Below are 23651 nucleotides of genomic sequence, written 5' to 3'. Positions count from 1 at the left end.
GACTTTCCCAATATAAAAGTTGACCGGGCATGACTTTCCCAATACAAAAGTCCACCGGGCATGACTTTTCCCATACAAAAGTTCACCGGGCATGACTTTTCCAGTACAAAAGATCACCGGGCATGACTTTCCCAATACAAAAGTTGACCAGGCATGACTTTCCCAATACAAAAGTTCACCGGGCATGACTTTCCTAATACAAAAGTTCACCGGGCATGACTTTCCCAATACAAAAGATCACCGGGCATGACTTTCCCAGTACAAAAGTTCACCGGGCATGACTTTCCCAATACAAAAGTTCACCGGGCATGACTTTTCCCATACAAAAGTTCACCGGGCATGACTTTTCCCATACAAAAGTTGACCGGGCATGACTTTCCCAGTACAAAAGATCACCGGGCATGACTTTCCCAATACAAAAGTTCACCGGGCATGACTTTCCCAATACAAAAGTTGACCGGGCTTGACTTTCCCAATACAAAAGTTGACCGGGCATGACTTTCCCAATACAAAAGTTCACCGGGCATGACTTTCCCAATACAAAAGTTCACCGGGCATGACTTTCCCAATACAAAAGTTCACCGGGCATGACTTTCCCAATACAAAAGTTCACCGGGCATGACTTTCCCAATACAAAAGTTCACCGGGCATGACTTTCCCAGTACAAAAGTTCACCGGGCATGACTTTCCTAATACAAAAGTTGACCGGGCATGACTTTCCCAATACAAAAGTTCACCGGGCATGACTTTTCCCATACAAAAGTTGACCGGGCATGACTTTCCCAATACAAAAGTTCACCGGGCATGACTTTCCCAATACAAAAGTTGACCGGGCATGACTTTCCCAATACAAAAGTTGACCGGGCATGACTTTCCAAATACAAAAGTTCACCGGGCATGACTTTCCCAATACAAAAGTTCACCGGGCATGACTTTCCCAGTACAAAAGATCACCGGGCATGATTTTTCCCATACTAAAGTTCACCGGGCATGACTTTCCCAATACAAAAGTTGACCGGGCATGACTTTCCCAATACAAAGGTTCACCGGGCATGACTTTCCCAGTACAAAAGATCACCGGGCATGACTTTTCCCATACAAAAGTTCACCGGGCATGACTTTCCCAGTACAAAAGATCACCGGGCATGACTTTCCCAATACAAAAGTTCACCGGGCATGACTTTCCCAATACAAAAGTTCACCGGGCATGACTTTCCCAATACAAAATTCACCGGGCATGACTTTCCCAATACAAAAGTTCACCGGGCATGACTTTCCCAGTACAAAAGATCACCGGGCATGACTTTTCCCATACAAAAGTTGACCGGGCATGACTTTCCCAATACAAAAGTTGACGGGCATGACTTTCCCAGTACGAAAGATCACCGGGCATGACTTTTCCCATACAAAAGTTCACCGGGCATGACTTTCCCAGTACAAAAGTTCACCGGGCATGACTTTCCCAATACAAAAGTTCACCGGGCATGACTTTCCCAATACAAAAGTTCACCGGGCATGACTGTCCCAATACAAAAGTTCACCGGGCATGACTTTCCCAATACAAAAGTTTACCGGGCATGACTTTCCCAATACAAAAGTTCACCGGGCATGACTTTCCCAATACAAAAGTTCACCGGGCATGACTTTCCCAGTACAAAAGTTCACCGGGCATGACTTTTCCCATACAAAAGTTCACCGGGCATGACTTTCCCAGTACAAAAGATCACCGGGCATGACTTTCCCAATACAAAAGTTCACCGGGCATGACTTTCCCAGTACAAAAGTTCACCGGGCATGACTTTCCCAGTACAAAAGATCACCGGGCATGACTTTCCCAATACAAAAGTTGACCGGGCATGACTTTCCCAATACAAAAGTTCACCGGGCATGACTTTCCCAGTACAAAAGTTCACCGGGCATGACTTTCCCAATACAAAAGTTCACCGGGCATGACTTTCCCAATACAAAAGTTCACCGGGCATGACTTTCCCAATACAAAAGTTCACCGGGCATGACTTTCCCAATACAAAAGTTCACCGGGCATGACTTTCCCAATACAAAAGTTCACCGGGCATGACTTTCCCAATACAAAAGTTCACCGGGCATGACTTTCCCAATACAAAAGTTCACCGGGCATGACTTTCCCAATACAAAAGTTCACCGGGCATGACTTTCCCAATACAAAAGTTCACCGGGCATGACTTTCCCAATACAAAAGTTCACCGGGCATGACTTTCCCAGTACAAAAGATCACCGGGCATGACTTTCCCAATACAAAAGTTCACCGGGCATGACTTTCCCAATACAAAAGTTCACCGGGCATGACTTTCCCAATACAAAAGTTCACCGGGCATGACTTTCCCAATACAAAAGTTCACCGGGCATGACTTTCCCAATACAAAAGTTCACCGGGCATGACTTTCCCAATACAAAAGTTCACCGGGCATGACTTTCCCAATACAAAAGTTCACCGGGCATGACTTTCCCAATACAAAAGTTCACCGGGCATGACTTTCCCAATACAAAAGTTCACCGGGCATGACTTTCCCAATACAAAAGTTCACCGGGCATGACTTTCCCAGTACAAAAGTTCACCGGGCATGACTTTCCCAATACAAAAGATCACCGGGCATGATTTTTCCCATACTAAAGTTCACCGGGCATGACTTTCCCAATACAAAAGTTCACCGGGCATGACTTTTCCCATACAAAAGTTCACCGGGCATGACTTTCCCAATACAAAAGTTGACCGGGCATGACTTTCCCAATACAAAAGTTCACCGGGCATGACTTTCCCAGTACAAAAGTTCACCGGGCATGACTTTCCCAATACAAAAGTTGACCGGGCATGGCTTTCCCAATACAAAAGTTCACCGGGCATGACTTTTCCCATACAAAAGTTCACCGGGCATGACTTTCCCATACAAAAGTTCACCGGGCATGACTTTCCCAGTACAAAAGTTCACCGGGCATGACTTTCCCAGTACAAAAGTTCACCGGGCATGACTTTCCCAATACAAAAGTTCACCGGGCATGAATTTCCCAATACAAAAGTTCACCGGGCATGACTTTTCCCATACAAATGTTCACCGGGCATGACTTTCCCAATACAAAAGTTGACCGGGCATGACTTTCCCAATACAAAAGTTCACCGGGCATGACTTTCCCAATACAAAAGTTCACCGGGCATGACTTTCCCAATACAAAAGTTTACCGGGCATGACTTTCCCAATACAAAAGTTGACCGGGCATGACCTTCCCAATACAAAAGTTCACCGGACATGACTTTCCCAGTACAAAAGTTCACCGGGCATGACTTTTCCCATACAAAAGTTCACCGGGCATGACTTTCCCAATACAAAAGTTCACCGGGCATGACTTTCCCAATACAAAAGTTCACCGGGCATGACTTTCCCAATACAAAAGTTCACCGGGCATGAATTTCCCAATACAAAAGTTCACCGGGCATGACTTTCCCAATACAAAAGTTCACCGGGCATGACTTTCCCAATACAAAAGTTCACCGGGCATGACTTTCCCAATACAAAAGTTCACCGGGCATAACTTTCCCAATACAAAAGTTCACCGGGCATGACTTTCCCAGTACAAAAGTTCACCGGGCATGACTTTCCCAATACAAAAGTTCACCGGGCATGACTTTCCCAATACAAACGTTCACCGGGCATGACTTTCCCAATACAAAAGTTCACCGGGCATGACTTTCCCAATACAAAAGTTCACCGGGCATGACTTTTCCCATACAAAAGTTCACCGGGCATGACTTTCCCAATACAAAAGTTGACCGGGCATGACTTTCCCAATACAAAAGTTCACCGGGCATGACTTTCCCAGTACAAAAGTTCACCGGGCATGACTTTCCCAATACAAAAGTTGACCGGGCATGGCTTTCCCAATACAAAAGTTCACCGGGCATGACTTTTCCCATACAAAAGTTCACCGGGCATGACTTTCCCAATACAAAAGTTCACCGGGCATGACTTTCCCAGTACAAAAGTTCACCGGGCATGACTTTCCCAGTACAAAAGTTCACCGGGCATGACTTTCCCAATACAAAAGTTCACCGGGCATGACTTTCCCAATACAAAAGTTCACCGGGCATGACTTTTCCCATCCAAATGTTCACCGGGCATGACTTTCCCAATACAAAAGTTCACCGGGCATGACTTTTCCCATACAAATGTTCACCGGGCATGACTTTCCCAGTACAAAAGATCACCGGGCATGACTTTCCCAATACAAAAGTTCACCGGGCATGACTTTCCCAATACAAAAGATCACCGGGCATGACTTTCCCAATACAAAAGTTCACCGGGCATGACTTTCCCAATACAAAAGTTCACCGGGCATGACGTTCCCAGTACAAAAGTTCACCGGGCATGACTTTCCCAATACAAAAGTTCACCGGGCATGACTTTCCCAATACAAAAGTTCACCGGGCATGACTTTTCCCATACAAAAGTTCACCGGTCATGACTTTCCCAATACAAAAGTTCACCGGGCATGACTTTTCCCATACAAAAGTTCACCGGGCATGACTTTCCCAATACAAAAGTTGACCGGGCATGACTTTCCCAGTACAAAAGATCACCGGGCATGACTTTTCCCATACAAAAGTTCACCGGGCATGACTTTTCCCATACAAAAGTTCACCGGGCATGACTTTCCCAATACAAAAGTTCACCGGGCATGACTTTCCCAATACAAAAGTTCACCGGGCATGACTTTCCCAGTAAAAAAGATCACCGGGCATGACTTTCCCAATACAAAAGTTGACCGGGCATGACTTTCCCAATACAAAAGTTCACCGGGCATGACTTTCCCAATACAAAAGTTCACCGGGCATGACTTTCCCAGTACAAAAGTTCACCGGGCATGACTTTCCCAATACAAAAGTTCACCGGGCATGACTTTCCCAATACAAAAGTTGACCGGGCATGACTTTCCCAATACAAAAGTTCACCGGGCATGACTTTCCCAATACAAAAGTTCACCGGGCATGACTTTCCCAGTACAAAAGTTCACCGGGCATGACTTTCCCAATACAAAAGTTCAACGGGCATGACTTTCCCAATACAAAAGTTCACCGGGCATGACTTTCCCAATACAAAAGTTGACCGGGCATGACTTTCCCAGTACAAAAGATCACTGGGCATGACTTTCCCAATTCAAAAGTTCACCGGGCATGACTTTCCCAATACAAAAGTTCACCGGGCATGACTTTCCCAATACAAAAGTTCACCGGGCATGACTTTCCCAATACAAAAGTTGACCGGGCATGACTTTCCCAATACAAAAGTTCACCGGGCATGACTTTCCCAATACAAAAGTTCACCGGGCATGACTTTCCCAATACAAAAGTTCACCGGGCATGACTTTCCCAATACAAAAGTTCACCGGGCATGACTTTCCCAGTACAAAAGTTCACCGGGCATGACTTTCCCAGTATAAAAGATCACCGGGCATGACTTTTCCCATACAAAAGTTCACCGGGCATGACTTTCCCAATACAAAAGTTCACCGGGCATGACTTTCCCAATACAAAAGTTCACCGGGCATGACTTTCCCAATACAAAAGTTGACCGGGCATGACTTTCCCAATACAAAAGTTCACCGGGCATGACTTTCCCAATACAAAAGTTCACCGGGCATGACTTTCCCAATACAAAAGTTCACCGGGCATGACTTTCCCAATACAAAAGTTGACCGGGCATGACTTTCCCAGTACAAAAGATCACCGGGCATGACTTTCCCAGTACAAAAGATCACCGGGCATGACTTTTCCCATACAAAAGTTCACCGGGCATGACTTTCCCAATACAAAAGTTCACCGGGCATGACTTTTCCCATACAAAAGTTCACCGGGCATGACTTTTCCCATACAAAAGTTCACCGGGCATGACTTTCCCAGTACAAAAGATCACCGGGCATGACTTTCCCAATACAAAAGTTCACCGGGCATGACTTTCCCAGTACAAAAGTTCACCAGGCATGACTTTCCCAATACAAAAGTTCACCGGGCATGACTTTTCCCAATACAAAAGTTGACCGGGCATGACTTTCCCAGTACAAAAGATCACCGGGCATGACTTTCCCAGTACAAAAATTCACCGGGCATGACTTTTCCCCTACAAAAGTTCACCGGGCATGACTTTCCCAGTACAAAAGATCACCGGGCATGACTTTCCCAATACAAAAGTTCACCGGGCATGACTTTATCAATACAAAAGTTCACCGGGCATGACTTTCCCAGTACAAAAGTTCACCGGGCATGACTTTCCCAATACAAAAGTTCACCGGGCATGACTTTCCCAATACAAAATTTGACCGGGCATGACTTTCCCAATACACCGGGCATGACTTTTCCCATACAAAAGTTGACCGGGCATGACTTTCCCAATACAAAAGTTGACCGGGCATGACTTTCCCAATACAAAAGTTCACCGGGCATGACTTTTCCCATACAAAAGTTCACCGGGCATGACTTTCCCAGTACAAAAGATCACCGGGCATGACTTTCCCAATACAAAAGTTCACCGGGCATGACTTTCCCAATACAAAAGTTCACCGGGCATGACTTTCCCAGTACAAAAGTTCACCGGGCATGACTTTCCCAATACAAAAGTTCACCGGGCATGACTTTCCCAATACAAACGTTGACCGGGCATGACTTTCCTAATACAAAAGTTCACCGGGCATGACTTTTCCCATTCAAAAGTTGACCGGGCATGACTTTCCCAATTCAAAAGATCACCGGGCATGACTTTCCCAATACAAAAGTTCACCGGGCATGACTTTCCCAATACAAAAGTTCACCGGGCATGACTTTCCCAGTACAAATGTTCACCGGGCATGACTTTCCCAATACAAAAGTTGACTTTCCTAATACAAAAGTTAACCGGGCATGACTTTTCCCATACAAAAGTTCACCGGGCATGACTTTCCCAATACAAAAGTTCACCGGGCATGACTTTCCCAATACAAAAGTTCACCGGGCATGACTTTCCCAATACAAAAGTTCACCGGGCATGACTTTCCCAGTACAAAAGTTCACCGGGCATGACTTTCCCAATACAAAAGTTCACCGGGCATGACTTTCCCAATACAAAAGTTCACCGGGCATGACTTTCCAAATACAAAAGTTCACTGGGCATGACTTTCCCAATACAAAAGTTCACCGGGCATGACTTTCCCAATACAAAAGTTCACCGGGCATGACTTTCCCAATACAAAAGTTCACCGGGCATGACTTTCCCAATACAAAAGTTCACCCGGCATGACTTTCCCAATACAAAAGTTCACCGGGCATGACTTTCCCAATACAAAAGTTCACCGGGCATGACTTTCCCAATACAAAAGTTCACCGGGCATGACTTTCCCAATACAAAAGTTCACCGGGCATGACTTTCCCAGTACAAAAGTTCACCGGGCATGACTTTCCCAATACAAAAGTTCACCGGGCATGACTTTCCCAATACAAAAGTTCACCGGGCATGACTTTCCCAGTACAAAAGATCACCGGGCATGACTTTTCCCATACAAAAGTTCACCGGGCATGACTTTTCCCATACAAAAGTTCACCGGGCATGACTTTCCCAATACAAAAGTTGACCGGGCATGACTTTCCCAATACAAAAGTTAACCGGGCATGACTTTCCCAGTACAAAAGATCACCAGGCATGACTTTCCCAATACAAAAGTTGACCGGGCATGACTTTCCCAATACAAAAGTTCACCGGGCATGACTTTCCCAGTACAAAAGTTCACCGGGCATGACTTTCCCAATACAAAAGTTGACCGGGCATGACTTTCCCAATACAAAAGTTCACCGGGCATGACTTTCCCAGTACAAAAGATCACCGGGCATGACCTTCCCAATACAAAAGTTGACCGGGCATGACTTTTCCAATACAAAAGTTGACCGGGCATGACTTTCCCAATACAAAAGTTCACCGGGCATGACTTTTCCCATACAAAAGTTCACCGGGCATGACTTTCCCAGTACAAAAGATCACCGGGCATGACTTTCCCAATACAAAAGTTGACCGGGCATGACTTTCCCAGTACAAATGTTCACCGGGCATGACTTTCCCAATACAAAAGTTCACCGGGCATGACTTTCCCAATACAAAAGTTCACCGGGCATGACTTTCCCAATACAAAAGTTCACCGGGCATGACTTTCCCAATACAAAAGTTCACCGGCCATGACTTTCCCAATACAAAAGTTCACCGGGCATGACTTTCCCAATACAAAAGTTCACCGGGCATGACTTTCCCAATACAAAAGTTGACCGGGCATGACTTTCCCAATACAAAAGTTGACCGGGCATGACTTTCCCAATACAAAAGTTCACCGGGCATGACTTTCCCAATACAAAAGTTCACCGGGCATGACTTTCCCAATACAAAAGTTCACCGGGCATGACTTTCCCAATACAAAAGTTCACCGGGCATGACTTTCCCAGTACAAAAGTTCACCGGGCATGACTTTCCCAATACAAAAGTTCACCGGGCATGACTTTCCCAATACAAAAGTTCACCGGGCATGACTTTCCCAGTACAAAAGATCACCGGGCATGACTTTTCCCATACAAAAGTTCACCGGGCATGACTTTTCCCATACAAAAGTTCACCGGGCATGACTTTCCCAATACAAAAGTTGACCGGGCATGACTTTCCCAATACAAAAGTTCACCGGGCATGACTTTCCCAGTACAAAAGATCACCAGGCATGACTTTCCCAATACAAAAGTTGACCGGGCATGACTTTCCCAATACAAAAGTTCACCGGGCATGACTTTCCCAGTACAAAAGTTCACCGGGCATGACTTTCCCAATACAAAAGTTGACCGGGCATGACTTTCCCAATACAAAAGTTCACCGGGCATGACTTTCCCAGTACAAAAGATCACCGGGCATGACTTTCCCAATACAAAAGTTGACCGGGCATGACTTTCCCAATACAAAAGTTGACCGGGCATGACTTTCCCAATACAAAAGTTCACCGGGCATGACTTTTCCCATACAAAAGTTCACCGGGCATGACTTTCCCAGTACAAAAGATCACCGGGCATGACTTTCCCAATACAAAAGTTGACCGGGCATGACTTTCCCAGTACAAATGTTCACCGGGCATGACTTTCCCAATACAAAAGTTCACCGGGCATGACTTTCCCAATACAAAAGTTCACCGGGCATGACTTTCCCAGTACAAAAGATCACCGGGCATGACTTTCCCAATACAAAAGTTCACCGGGCATGACTTTCCCAATACAAAAGTTCACCGGCATGACTTTCCCAATACAAAAGTTCACCGGGCATGACTTTCCCAATACAAAAGTTGACCGGGCATGACCTTCCCAATACAAAAGTTGACCGGGCATGACTTTCCCAATACAAAAGTTCACCGGGCATGACTTTTCCCATACAAAAGTTCACCGGGCATGACTTTCCCAATACAAAAGTTGACCGGGCATGACTTTCCAAATACAAAAGTTCACCGGGCATGACTTTCCCAATACAAAAGTTCACCGGGCATGGCTTTTCCCATACAAAAGTTGACCGGGCATGACTTTCCCAATACAAAAGTTGACCGGGCATGACTTTCCCAATACAAAAGTTCACCGGGCATGACTTTTCCCATACAAAAGTTCACCGGGCATGACTTTTCCCATACAAAAGTTCACCGGGCATGACTTTCCCAATACAAAAGTTCACCGGGCATGACTTTCCCAATACAAAAGTTGACCGGGCATGACTTTCCCAATACAAAAGTTCACCGGGCATGACTTTTCCCATACAAAAGTTGACCGGGCATGACTTTCCCAATACAAAAGTTGACCGGGCATGACTTTTTCCATACAAAAGTTCACCGGGCATGACTTTCCCAATTCAAAAGTTGACCGGGCATGACTTTCCCAGTACAAAAGATCACCGGGCATGACTTTCCCAATACAAAAGTTGACCGGGCATGACTTTCCCAATACAAAAGTTCACCGGGCATGACTTTTCCCATACAAAAGTTCACCGGGCATGACTTTTCCCATACAAAAGTTCACCGGGCATGACTTTCCCAATACAAAAGTTCACCGGGCATGACTTTCCCAATACAAAAGTTCACCGGGCATGACTTTCCCAATACAAAAGTTCACCGGGCATGACTTTCCCAGTACAAAAGATGACCGGGCATGACTTTCCCAATACAAAAGTTCACCGGGCATGACTTTTCCCATACAAAAGTTCACCGGGCATGACTTTCCCAGTACAAAAGATCACCGGGCATGACTTTCCCAATACAAAAGTTCACCGGGCATGACTTTCCCAGTACAAAAGTTCACCGGGCATGACTTTCCCAGTACAAAAGATCACCGGGCATGACTTTCCCAATACAAAAGTTGACCGGGCATGACTTTCCCAGTACAAATGTTCACCGGGCATGACTTTCCCAATACAAAAGTTCACCGGGCATGACTTTTCCCATACAAAAGTTCACCGGGCATGACTTTCCCAATACAAAAGTTGACCGGGCACGACTTTCCCAGTACAAAAGATCACCGGGCATGACTTTCCCAATACAAAAGTTGACCGGGCATGACTTTCCCAGTACAAAAGTTGACCGGGCATGACTTTCCCAATACAAAAGTTGACCGGGCATGACTTTCCCAATACAAAAGATCACCGGGCATGACTTTCCCAATACAAAAGTTCACCGGCCATGACTTTCCCAATACAAAAGTTGACCGGGCATGACTTTCCCAATACAAAAGTTCACCGGGCATGACTTTCCCAATACAAAAGTTCACCGGGCATGACTTTTCCCATACAAAAATTCACCGGGCATGACTTTCCCAATACAAAAGTTGACCGGGCAAGACTTTCCAAGTACAAAAGATCACCGGGCATGACTTTCCCAATACAAAAGTTGACCGGGCATGACTTTCCCAGTACAAAAGTTGACCGGGCATGACTTTCCCAATACAAAAGTTGACCGGGCATGACTTTCCCAATGCAAAAGTTCACCGGGCATGGCTTTTCCCATACAAAAGTTGACCGGGCATGACTTTCCCAATACAAAAGTTCACCGGGCATGACTTTCCCAATACAAAAGTTCACCGGGCATGACTTTCCCAATACAAAAGTTCACCGGGCATGACTTTTCCCATACAAAAGATCACCGGGCATGACTTTCCCAATACAAAAGTTCACCGGGCATGACTTTCCCAATACAAAAGTTCACCGGGCATGACTTTCCCAATACAAAAGTTCACCGGGCATGACTTTCCCAATACAAAAGTTCACCGGGCATGACTTTCCCAATACAAAAGTTCACCGGGCATGACTTTCCCAATACAAAAGTTCACCGGGCATGACTTTCGCAATACAAAAGTTCACCGGGCATGACTTTTCCCATACAAAAGTTCACCGGGCATGACTTTCCCAATACAAAAGTTGACCGGGCATGACTTTCCCAGTACAAAAGATCACCGGGCACGACTTTCCCAATACAAAAGTTCACCGGGCATGACTTTCCCAATACAAAAGTTCACCGGGCATGACTTTCCCAATACAAAAGTTCACCGGTCATGACTTTCCCAATACAAAAGTTGACCGGGCATGACTTTCCCAATACAAAAGTTCACCGGGCATGACTTTCCCAATACAAAAGTTCACCGGGCATGACTTTCCCAATACAAAAGTTCACCGGGCATGACTTTCCCAATACAAAAGTTCACCGGGCATGACTTTCCCAGTACAAAAGTTCACCGGCATGACTTTCCCAGTACAAAAGATCACCGGGCATGACTTTCCCAATACAAAAGTTGACCGGGCATGACTTTCCCAGTACAAAAGATCACCGGGCATGATTTTCCCAGTACAAAAGTTCACCGGGCATGACTTTCCCAATACAAAAGTTCACCGGGCATGACTTTTCCCATACAAAAGTTCACCGGGCATGACTTTCCCAGTACAAAAGATCACCGGGCATGACTTTCCCAATACAAAAGTTCACCGGGCATGACTTTCCCAGTACAAAAGTTCACCGGGCATGACTTTCCCAGTACAAAAGATCACCGGGCATGACTTTCCCAATACAAAAGTTGACCGGGCATGACTTTCCCAGTACAAATGTTCACCGGGCATGACTTTCCCAATACAAAAGTTCACCGGGCATGACTTTTCCCATACAAAAGTTCACCGGGCATGATTTTCCCAATACAAAAGTTGACCGGGCATGACTTTCCCAGTACAAAAGATCACCGGGCATGACTTTCCCAATACAAAAGTGGACCGGGCATGACTTTCCCAGTACAAAAGTTGACCGGGCATGACTTTCCCAATACAAAAGTTGACCGGGCATGACTTTCCCAATACAAAAGTTCACCGGGCATGACTTTCCCAATACAAAAGTTGACCGGGCATGACTTTGCCAATACAAAAGTTGACCGGGCATGACTTTCCCAATACAAAAGTTCACCGGGCATGACTTTCCCAATACAAAAGTTCACCGGGCATGACTTTTCCCATACAAAAGTTCACCGGGCATGACTTTCCCAATACAAAAGTTGACCGGGCATGACTTTCCCAGTACAAAAGATCACCGGGCATGACTTTCCCAATACAAAAGTTGACCGGGCATGACTTTCCCAGTACAAAAGTTGACCGGGCATGACTTTCCCAATACAAAAGTTGACCGGGCATGACTTTCCCAATGCAAAAGTTCACCGGGCATGGCTTTTCCCATACAAAAGTTGACCGGGCATGACTTTCCCAATACAAAAGTTCACCGGGCATGACTTTCCCAATACAAAAGTTCACCGGGCATGACTTTCCCAATACAAAAGTTCACCGGGCATGACTTTTCCCATACAAAAGATCACCGGGCATGACTTTCCCAATACAAAAGTTCACCGGGCATGACTTTCCCAATACAAAAGTTCACTGGGCATGACTTTCCCAATACAAAAGTTCACCGGGCATGACTTTCCCAATACAAAAGTTCACCGGGCATGACTTTCCCAATACAAAAGTTCACCGGGCATGACTTTCCCAATACAAAAGTTCACCGGGCATGACTTTCCTAATACAAAAGTTCACCGGGCATGATTTTCCCATACAAAAGTTCACCGGGCATGACTTTCCCAATACAAAAGTTGACCGGGCATGACTTTCCCAGTACAAAAGATCACCGGGCATGACTTTCCCAATACAAAAGTTCACCGGGAATGACTTTCCCAATACAAAAGTTCACCGGGCATGACTTTCCCAATACAAAAGTTCACCGGTCATGACTTTCCCAATACAAAAGTTGACCGGGCATGACTTTCCCAATACAAAAGTTCACCGGGCATGACTTTCCCAATACAAAAGTTCACCGGGCATGACTTTCCCAATACAAAAGTTCACCGGGCATGACTTTCCCAGTACAAAAGTTCACCGGGCATGACTTTCCCAGTACAAAAGTTCACCGGCATGACTTTCCCAGTACAAAAGATCACCGGGCATGACTTTCCCAATACAAAAGTTGACCGGGCATGACTTTCCCAGTACAAAAGATCACCGGGCATGACTTTCCCAGTACAAAAGTTCACCGGGCATGACTTTCCCAATACAAAAGTTCACCGGGCATGACTTTCCCAATACAAAAGTTCACCGGGCATGACTTTCCCAATACAAAAGTTCACCGGGCATGACTTTTCCCATACAAAAGTTCACCGGGCATGACTTTTCCCATACAAAAGATCACCGGGCATGACTTTTCCCATACAAAAGTTCACCGGGCATGACTTTCCCAGTACAAAAGATCACCGGGCATGACTTTCCCAATACAAAAGTTCACCGGGCATGACTTTCCCAATACAAAAGTTCACCGGGCATGACTTTCCCAGTACAAAAGATCACCGGGCATGACTTTCCCAATACAAAAGTTGACCGGGCATGACTTTCCCAGTACAAAAGTTCACCGGGCATGACTTTCCCAGTACAAAAGTTCACCGAACTTGACTTTCCCAATACAAAAGTTCACCGGGCATGACTTTCCCAATACAAAAGTTCACCGGGCATGACTTTCCCAATACAAAAGTTCACCGGGCATGACTTTCCCAGTACAAAAGTTCACCGGCATGACTTTCCCAGTACAAAAGATCACCGGGCATGACTTTCCCAATACAAAAGTTGACCGGGCATGACTTTCCCAGTACAAAAGATCACCGGGCATGACTTTCCCAGTACAAAAGTTCACCGGGCATGACTTTCCCAATACAAAAGTTCACCGGGCATGACTTTCCCAATACAAAAGTTCACCGGGCATGACTTTCCCAATACAAAAGTTCACCGGGCATGACTTTTCCCATACAAAAGTTCACCGGGTATGACTTTTCCCATACAAAAGTTCACCGGGCATGACTTTTCCCATACAAAAGATCACCGGGCATGACTTTTCCCATACAAAAGTTCACCGGGCATGACTTTCCCAGTACAAAAGATCACCGGGCATGACTTTCCCAATACAAAAGTTCACCGGGCATGACTTTCCCAATACAAAAGTTCACCGGGCATGACTTTCCCAGTACAAAAGATCACCGGGCATGACTTTCCCAATACAAAAGTTGACCGGGCATGACTTTCCCAGTACAAAAGTTCACCGGGCATGACTTTCCCAGTACAAAAGTTCACCGAACTTGACTTTCCCAATACAAAAGTTCACCGGGCATGACTTTCCCAATACAAAAGTTCACCGGGCATGACTTTCCCAGTACAAAAGATCACCGGGCATGACTTTCCCAATACAAGAGTTGACCGGGCATGACTTTCCCGATACAAAAGTTCACCGGGCATGACTTTCCCAGTACAAAAGTTCACCGGGCATGACTTTCCCAGTACAAAAGTTCACCGGGCATGACTTTCCCAATACAAAAGTTCACCGGGCATGACTTTCCCAATACAAAAGATCACCGGGCATGACTTTCCCAATACAAAAGTTCACCGGGCATGACTTTCCCAATACAAAAGTTCACCGGGCATGACTTTTCCCATACAAAAGTTCACCGGGCATGACTTTCCCAATACAAAAGTTGACCGGGCATGACTTTCCCAGTACAAAAGATCACCGGGCATGACTTTCCCAATACAAAAGTTGACCGGGCATGACTTTCCCAGTACAAAAGTTGACCGGGCATGACTTTCCCAATACAAAAGTTGACCGGGCATGACTTTCCCAATACAAAAGTTCACCGGGCATGACTTTCCCAATACAAAAGTTCACCGGGCATGACTTTCCCAGTACAAAAGTTCGCCGGCATGACTTTCCCAGTACAAAAGATCACCGGTCATGACTTTCCCAATACAAAAGTTGACCGGGCATGACTTTCCCAGTACAAAAGATCACCGGGCATGACTTTCCCAGTACAAAAGTTCACCGGGCATGACTTTCCCAATACAAAAGTTCACCGGGCATGACTTTCCCAATACAAAAGTTCACCGGGCATGACTTTCCCAATACAAAAGTTCACCGGGCATGACTTTTCCCATACAAAAGTTCACCGGGCATGACTTTTCCCATACAAAAGATCACCGGGCATGACTTTTCCCATACAAAAGTTCACCGGGCATGACTTTCCCAGTACAAAAGATCACCGGGCATGACTTTCCCAATACAAAAGTTCACCGGGCATGACTTTCCCAATACAAAAGTTCACCGGGCATGACTTTCCCAGTACAAAAGATCACCGGGCATGACTTTCCCAATACAAAAGTTGACCGGGCATGACTTTCCCAGTACAAAAGTTCACCGGGCATGACTTTCCCAGTACAAAAGTTCACCGGGCTTGACTTTCCCAATACAAAAGTTCACCGGGCATGACTTTCCCAATACAAAAGTTGACCGGGCATGACTTTCCCAGTACAAAAGTTGACCGGGCATGACTTTCCCAATACAAAAGTTGACCGGGCATGACTTTCCCAGTACAAAAGATCACCGGGCATGACTTTCCCAATACAAAAGTTCACCGGGCATGACTTTCCCAATACAAAAGTTGACCGGGCATGACTTTCCCAGTACAAAAGATCACCGGGCATGACTTTCCCAGTACAAAAGATCACCGGGCATGACTTTCCCAATACAAAAGTTGACCGGGCATGACTTTCCCAATACAAAAGTTCACCGGGCATGACTTTCCCAATACAAAAGTTCACCGGGCATGACTTTCCCAACACAAAAGTTCACCGGGCATGACTTTCCCAATACAAAAGTTCACCGGGCATGACTTTCCCAATACAAAAGTTCACCGGGCATGACTTTCCCAATACAAAAGTTCACCGGGCATGACTTTCCCAATACAAAAGTTCACCGGGCATGACTTTTCCCATACAAAAGTTCACCGGGCATGACTTTCCCAATACAAAAGTTGACCGGGCATGACTTTCCCAGTACAAAAGATCACCGGGCATGACTTTCCCAATACAAAAGTTCACCGGGCATGACTTTCCCAATACAAAAGTTCACCGGGCATGACTTTCCCAATACAAAAGTTCACCGGTCATGACTTTCCCAATACAAAAGTTGACCGGGCATGACTTTCCCAATACAAAAGTTCACCGGGCATGACTTTCCCAATACAAAAGTTCACCGGGCATGACTTTCCCAATACAAAAGTTCACCGGGCATGACTTTCCCAATACAAAAGTTCACCGGGCATGACTTTCCCAGTACAAAAGTTCACCGGCATGACTTTCCCAGTACAAAAGATCACCGGGCATGACTTTCCCAATACAAAAGTTGACCGGGCATGACTTTCCCAGTACAAAAGATCACCGGACATGACTTTCCCAGTACAAAAGTTCACCGGGCATGACTTTCCCAATACAAAAGTTCACCGGGCATGACTTTCCCAATACAAAAGTTCACCGGGCATGACTTTCCCAATACAAAAGTTCACCGGGCATGACTTTTCCCATACAAAAGTTCACCGGGCATGACTTTTCCCATACAAAAGATCACCGGGCATGACTTTTCCCATACAAAAGTTCACCGGGCATGACTTTCCCAGTACAAAAGATCACCGGGCATGACTTTCCCAATACAAAAGTTCACCGGGCATGACTTTCCCAATACAAAAGTTCACCGGGCATGACTTTCCCAGTACAAAAGATCACCGGGCATGACTTTCCCAATACAAAAGTTCACCGGGCTTGACTTTCCCAATACAAAAGTTCACCGGGCATGACTTTCCCAATACAAAAGTTCACCGGGCATGACTTTCCCAGTACAAAAGATCACCGGGCATGACTTTCCCAATACAAGAGTTGACCGGGCATGACTTTCCCAATACAAAAGTTCACCGGGCATGACTTTCCCAGTACAAAAGTTCACCGGGCATGACTTTCCCAGTACAAAAGTTCACCGGGCATGACTTTCCCAATACAAAAGTTCACCGGGCATGACTTTCCCAATACAAAAGATCACCGGGCATGACTTTCCCAATACAAAAGTTCACCGGGCATGACTTTCCCAATACAAAAGTTGACCGGGCATGACTTTCCCAATACAAAAGTTGACCGGGCATGACTTTCCCAGTACAAAAGTTCACCGGGCATGACTTTCCCAATACAAAAGTTCACCGGGCATGACTTTCCCAGTACAAAAGATCACCGGGCATGACTTTCCCAATACAAAAGATCACCGGGCATGACTTTCCCAGTACAAAAGATCACCGGGCATGACTTTCCCAATACAAAAGTTGACCGGGCATGACTTTCCCAATACAAAAGTTCACCGGGCATGACTTTTCCCATACAAAAGTTCACCGGGCATGACTTTCCCAATACAAAAGATCACCGGGCATGACTTTCCCAATACAAAAGTTCACCGGGCATGACTTTCCCAATACAAAAGTTGACCGGGCATGACTTTCCCAATACAAAAGTTGACCGGGCATGACTTTGCCAATACAAAAGATCACCGGGCATGACTTTCCCAATACAAAAGTTCACCGGGCATGACTTTCCCAATACAAAAGTTGACCGGGCATGACTTTCCCAATACAAAAGTTGACCGGGCATGACTTTCCCAGTACAAAAGTTCACCGGGCATGACTTTCCCAATACAAAAGTTCACCGGGCATGACTTTCCCAGTACAAAAGATCACCGGGCATGACTTTCCCAATACAAAAGATCACCGGGCATGACTTTCCCAGTACAAAAGATCACCGGGCATGACTTTCCCAATACAAAAGTTGACCGGGCATGACTTTCCCAATACAAAAGTTCACCGGAGATGACTTTTCCCATACAAAAGTTCACCGGGCATGACTTTCCTAATACAAAAGATCACCGGGCATGACTTTCCCAATGCAAAAGTTCACCGGGCATGACTTTCCCAATACAAAAGTTCACCGGGCATGACTTTCCCAATACAAAAGTTCACCGGGCATGACTTTCCCAATACAAAAGTTGACCGGGCATGACTTTCCCAGTACAAAAGATCACCGGGCATGACTTTCCCAATACAAAAGTTGACCGGGCATGACTTTCCCAATACAAAAGTTCACCGGGCATGACTTTTCCCATACAAAAGTTCACCGGGCATGACTTTTCCCATACAAAAGTTCACCGGGCATGACTTTCCCAATACAAAAGTTCACCGGGCATGACTTTTCCCATACAAAAGTTCACCGGGCATGACTTTCCCAATACAAAAGTTCACCGGGCATGACTTTCCCAATACAAAAGTTCACCGGGCATGACTTTCCCATACAAAAGTTCACCGGGCATGACTTTCCCAATACAAAAGTTCACCGGGCATGACTTTCCCAGTACAAAAGTTCACCGGGCATGACTTTCCCAATACAAAAGTTCACCGGGCATGACTTTCCCAATACAGAAGTTGACCGGGCATGACTTTCCCAATACAAAAGTTCACCGGGCATGACTTTCCCAATACAAAAGTTCACCGGGCATGACTTTCCCAATACAAAAGTTCACCGGGCATGACTTTCCCATACAAAAGTTCACCGGGCATGACTTTCCCAATACAAAAGTTCACCGGGCATGACTTTCCCAATACAAAAGTTGACCGGGCATGACTTTCCCAGTACAAAAGATCACCGGGCATGACTTTCCCAATACAAAAGATCACCGGGCATGACTTTCCCAGTACAAAAGATCACCGGGCATGACTTTCCCAATACAAAAGTTGACCGGGCATGACTTTCCCAATACAAAAGTTCACCGGAGATGACTTTTCCCATACAAAAGTTCACCGGGCATGACTTTCCTAATACAAAAGATCACCGGGCATGACTTTCCCAATACAAAAGTTCAACGGGCATGACTTTCCCAATACAAAAGTTCACCGGGCATGACTTTCCCAATACAAAAGTTCACCGGGCATGACTTTCCCAATACAAAAGTTGACCGGGCATGACTTTCCCAATACAAAAGATCACCGGGCATGACTTTCCCAATACAAAAGTTGACCGGGCATGACTTTCCCAATACTAAAGTTCACCGGGCATGACTTTTCCCATACAAAAGTTCACAGGGCATGACTTTTCCCATACAAAAGTTCACCGGGCATGACTTTCCCAATACAAAAGTTCACCGGGCATGATTTTTCCCATACAAAAGTTCACCGGGCATGACTTTCCCAATACAAAAGTTCACCGGGCATGACTTTCCCAATACAAAAGTTCACCGGGCATGACTTTCCCATACAAAAGTTCACCGGGCATGACTTTCCCAATACAAAAGTTCACCGGGCATGACTTTCCCAGTACAAAAGTTCACCGGGCATGACTTTCCCAATACAAAAGTTCACCGGGCATGACTTTCCCAATACAAAAGTTCACCGGGCATGACTTTCCCAATACAAAAGTTCACCGGACATGACTTTTCCCATACAAAAGTTCACCGGGCATGACTTTTCCCATACAAAAGATCACCGGGCATGACTTTTCCCATACAAAAGTTCACCGGGCATGACTTTCCCAGTACAAAAGATCACCGGGCATGACTTTCCCAATACAAAAGTTCACCGGGCATGACTTTCCCAATACAAAAGTTCACCGGGCATGACTTTCCCAGTACAAAAGATAACCGGGCATGACTTTCCCAATACAAAAGTTGACCGGGCATGACTTTCCCAGTACAAAAGTTCACCGGGCATGACTTTCCCAGTACAAAAGTTCACCGGGCTTGACTTTCCCAATACAAAAGTTCACCGGGCATGACTTTCCCAATACAAAAGTTCACCGGGCATGACTTTCCCACTACAAAAGATCACCGGGCATGACTTTCCCAATACAAAAGTTGACCGGGCATGACTTTCCCAATACAAAAGTTCACCGGGCATGACTTTCCCAGTACAAAAGTTCACCGGGCATGACTTTCCCAGTACAAAAGTTCACCGGGCATGACTTTCCCAATACAAAAGTTGACCGGGCATGACTTTCCCAATACAAAAGTTGACCGGGCATGACTTTCCCAGTACAAAAGTTCACCGGGCATGACTTTCCCAGTACAAAAGTTCCCCGGGCATGACTTTCCCAATACAAAAGTTCACCGGGCATGACTTTCCCAATACAAAAGATCACCGGGCATGACTTTCCCAATACAAAAGTTCACCGGGCATGACTTTCCCAATACAAAAGTTGACCGGGCATGACTTTCCCAATACAAAAGTTGACCGGGCATGACTTTCCCAGTACAAAAGTTCACCGGGCATGACTCCCAATACAAAAGTTCACCGGGCATGACTTTCCCAGTACAAAAGATCACCGGGCATGACTTTCCCAATACAAAAGATCACCGGGCATGACTTTCCCAGTACAAAAATCACCGGGCATGACTTTCCCAATACAAAAGTTGACCGGGCATGACTTTTCCAATACAAAAGTTCACCGGGCATGACTTTTCCCATACAAAAGTTCACCGGGCATGACTTTCCCAATACAAAAGATCACCGGGCATGACTTTCCCAATACAAAAGTTCACCGGGCATGACTTTCCCAATACAAAAGTTGACCGGGCATGACTTTCCCAATACAAGAGATCACCGGGCATGACTTTCCCAAAACAAAAGTTCACCGGGCATGACTTTCCCAATACAAAAGTTGACCGGGCATGACTTTCCCAATACAAAAGTTGACCGGGCATGACTTTCCAAGTACAAAAGTTCACCGGGCATGACTTTCCCAATACAAAAGTTCACCGGGCATGACTTTCCCAGTACAAAAGATCAGCGGGCATGACTTTCCCAATACAAAACATCACCGGGCATGACTTTCCCAGTACAAAAGATCACCGGGCATGACTTTCCCAATACAAAAGTTGACCGGGCATGACTTTCCCAATACAAAAGTTCACCGGAGATGACTTTCCCAATACAAAAGTTCACCGGAGATGACTTTTCCCATACAAAAGTTCACCGGGCATGACTTTCCTAATACAAAAGATCACCGGGCATGAATTTCCCAATACAAAAGTTCACCGGGCATGACTTTCCCAATACAAAAGTTCACCGGGCATGACTTTCCCAATACAAAAGTTCACCGGGCATGACTTTCCCAATACAAAAGTTGACCGGGCATGACTTTTCCCATACAAAAGTTGACCGGGCATGACTTTCCCAATACAAAAGATCACCGGGCATGACTTTCCCAATACAAAAGTTGACCGGGCATGACTTTCCCAATACAAAAGTTCACCGGGCATGACTTTCCCAATACAAAAGTTCACCGGGCATGAGTTTCCCAGTACAAAAGTTCACCGGGCATGACTTTCCCAATACAAAAGTTCACCGGGCATGACTTTCCCAATACAAAAGTTGACCGGGCATGACTTTCCCAATACAAAAGTTCACCGGGCATGACTTTTCCCATACAAAAGTTGACCGGGCATGACTTTCCCAATACAAAAGTACACCGGGCATGACTTTTCCCATACAAAAGTTGACCGGGCATTACTTTTCCCATACAAAAGTTCACCGGGCATGACTTTCCCAATACAAAAGTTCACCGGGCATGACTTTCCTAATACAAAAGTTCACCGGGCATGACTTTCCCAGTACAAAAGATCACCGGGCATGACTTTCCCAGTACAAAAGATCACCGGGCATGACTTTCCCAGTACAAAAGTTCACCGGGCATGACTTTCCCAATACAAAAGTTGACCGGGCATGACTTCCCCATACAAAAGTTCACTGGGCATGACTTTTCCCATACAAAAGTTGACCGGGCATGACTTTCCCAATACAAAAGTTGACCGGGCATGACTTTCCCAATACAAAAGTTGACCGGGCATGACTTTCCCAATACAAAAGTTCACCGGGCATGACTTTCCCAATACAAAAGTTCACCGGGCATGACTTTCCCAGTACAAAAGATCACCGGGCATGACTTTCCCAATACAAAAGTTGACCGGGCATGACTTTCCCAGTACAAATGTTCACCGGGCATGACTTTCCCAATACAAAAGTTCACCGGGCACGACATTCCCAATACAAAAGTTCACCGGGCATGATTTTCCCAGTACAAAAGATCACCGGGCATGACTTTCCCAATACAAAAGTTCACCGGGCATGACTTTCCCAATACAAAAGTTCACCGGGCATGACTTTCCCAATACAAAAGTTCACCGGGCATGACTTTTCCCATACAAAAGTTCACCGGGCATGACTTTCCCAATACAAAAGATCACCGGGCATGACTTTCCCAATACAAAAGTTCACCGGGCATGACTTTCCCAGTACAAAAGATCACCGGGCATGACTTTCCCAATACAAAAGTTCACCGGGCATGACTTTCCCAATACAAAAGATCACCGGGCATGACTTTCCCAATACAAAAGTTGACCGGGCATTACTTTCCCAATACAAAAGTTCACCGGGCATGACTTTCCCAATAGAAAAGTTCACCGGAGATGACTTTCCCAATACAAAAGTTCACCGGACATAACTTTTCCAATACATAAGTTCACGGGTCAAAAGTTCACCGGGCATGACTTTCCCAATACAAAAGTTGACCGGGCATTACTTTCCCAATACAAAAGTTCACCGGGCATGACTTTCTTAGTACAAAAGTTCACCGGGCATGACTTTCCTAATACAAAAGTTGACCGGGCATGACTTTCCCAGTACAAAAGATCACCGGGCATGACTTTCCCAATACAAAAGTTCACCGGGCATGACTTTCCCAGTACAAAAGATCACCGGGCATGACTTTCCCAATACAAAAGTTGACCGGGCATGACTTTCCCAATACAAAAGTTGACCGGGCATGACTTTCCCAATACAAAAGTTCACCGGGCATGACTTTCCCAGTACAAAAGATCACCGGGCATGACTTTCCCAATACAAAAGTTCACCGGGCATGACTTTCCCAATACAAAAGTTCACCGGGCATGACTTTCCCAATACAAAAGTTGACCGGGCATGACTTTCCCAGTACAAAAGATCACCGGGCATGACTTTCCCAATACAAAAGTTCACCGGGCATGACTTTCGCAGTACAAAAGATCACCGGGCATGACTTTCCCAATATAAAAGTTGACCGGGCATGACTTTCCCAATACAAAAGTTGACCGGGCATGACTTTCCCAATACAAAAGTTCACCGGGCATCACTTTCCCAATACAAA

The sequence above is a fragment of the Musca autumnalis genome, unplaced genomic scaffold (genome assembly GCF_047663935.1).
Source record: "Musca autumnalis isolate F117 unplaced genomic scaffold, ASM4766393v1 scaffold_4, whole genome shotgun sequence".
Classification (NCBI taxonomy): Eukaryota; Metazoa; Arthropoda; class Insecta; order Diptera; family Muscidae; genus Musca; species Musca autumnalis.
Note: the sequence above shows the minus strand (reverse complement) of the source record.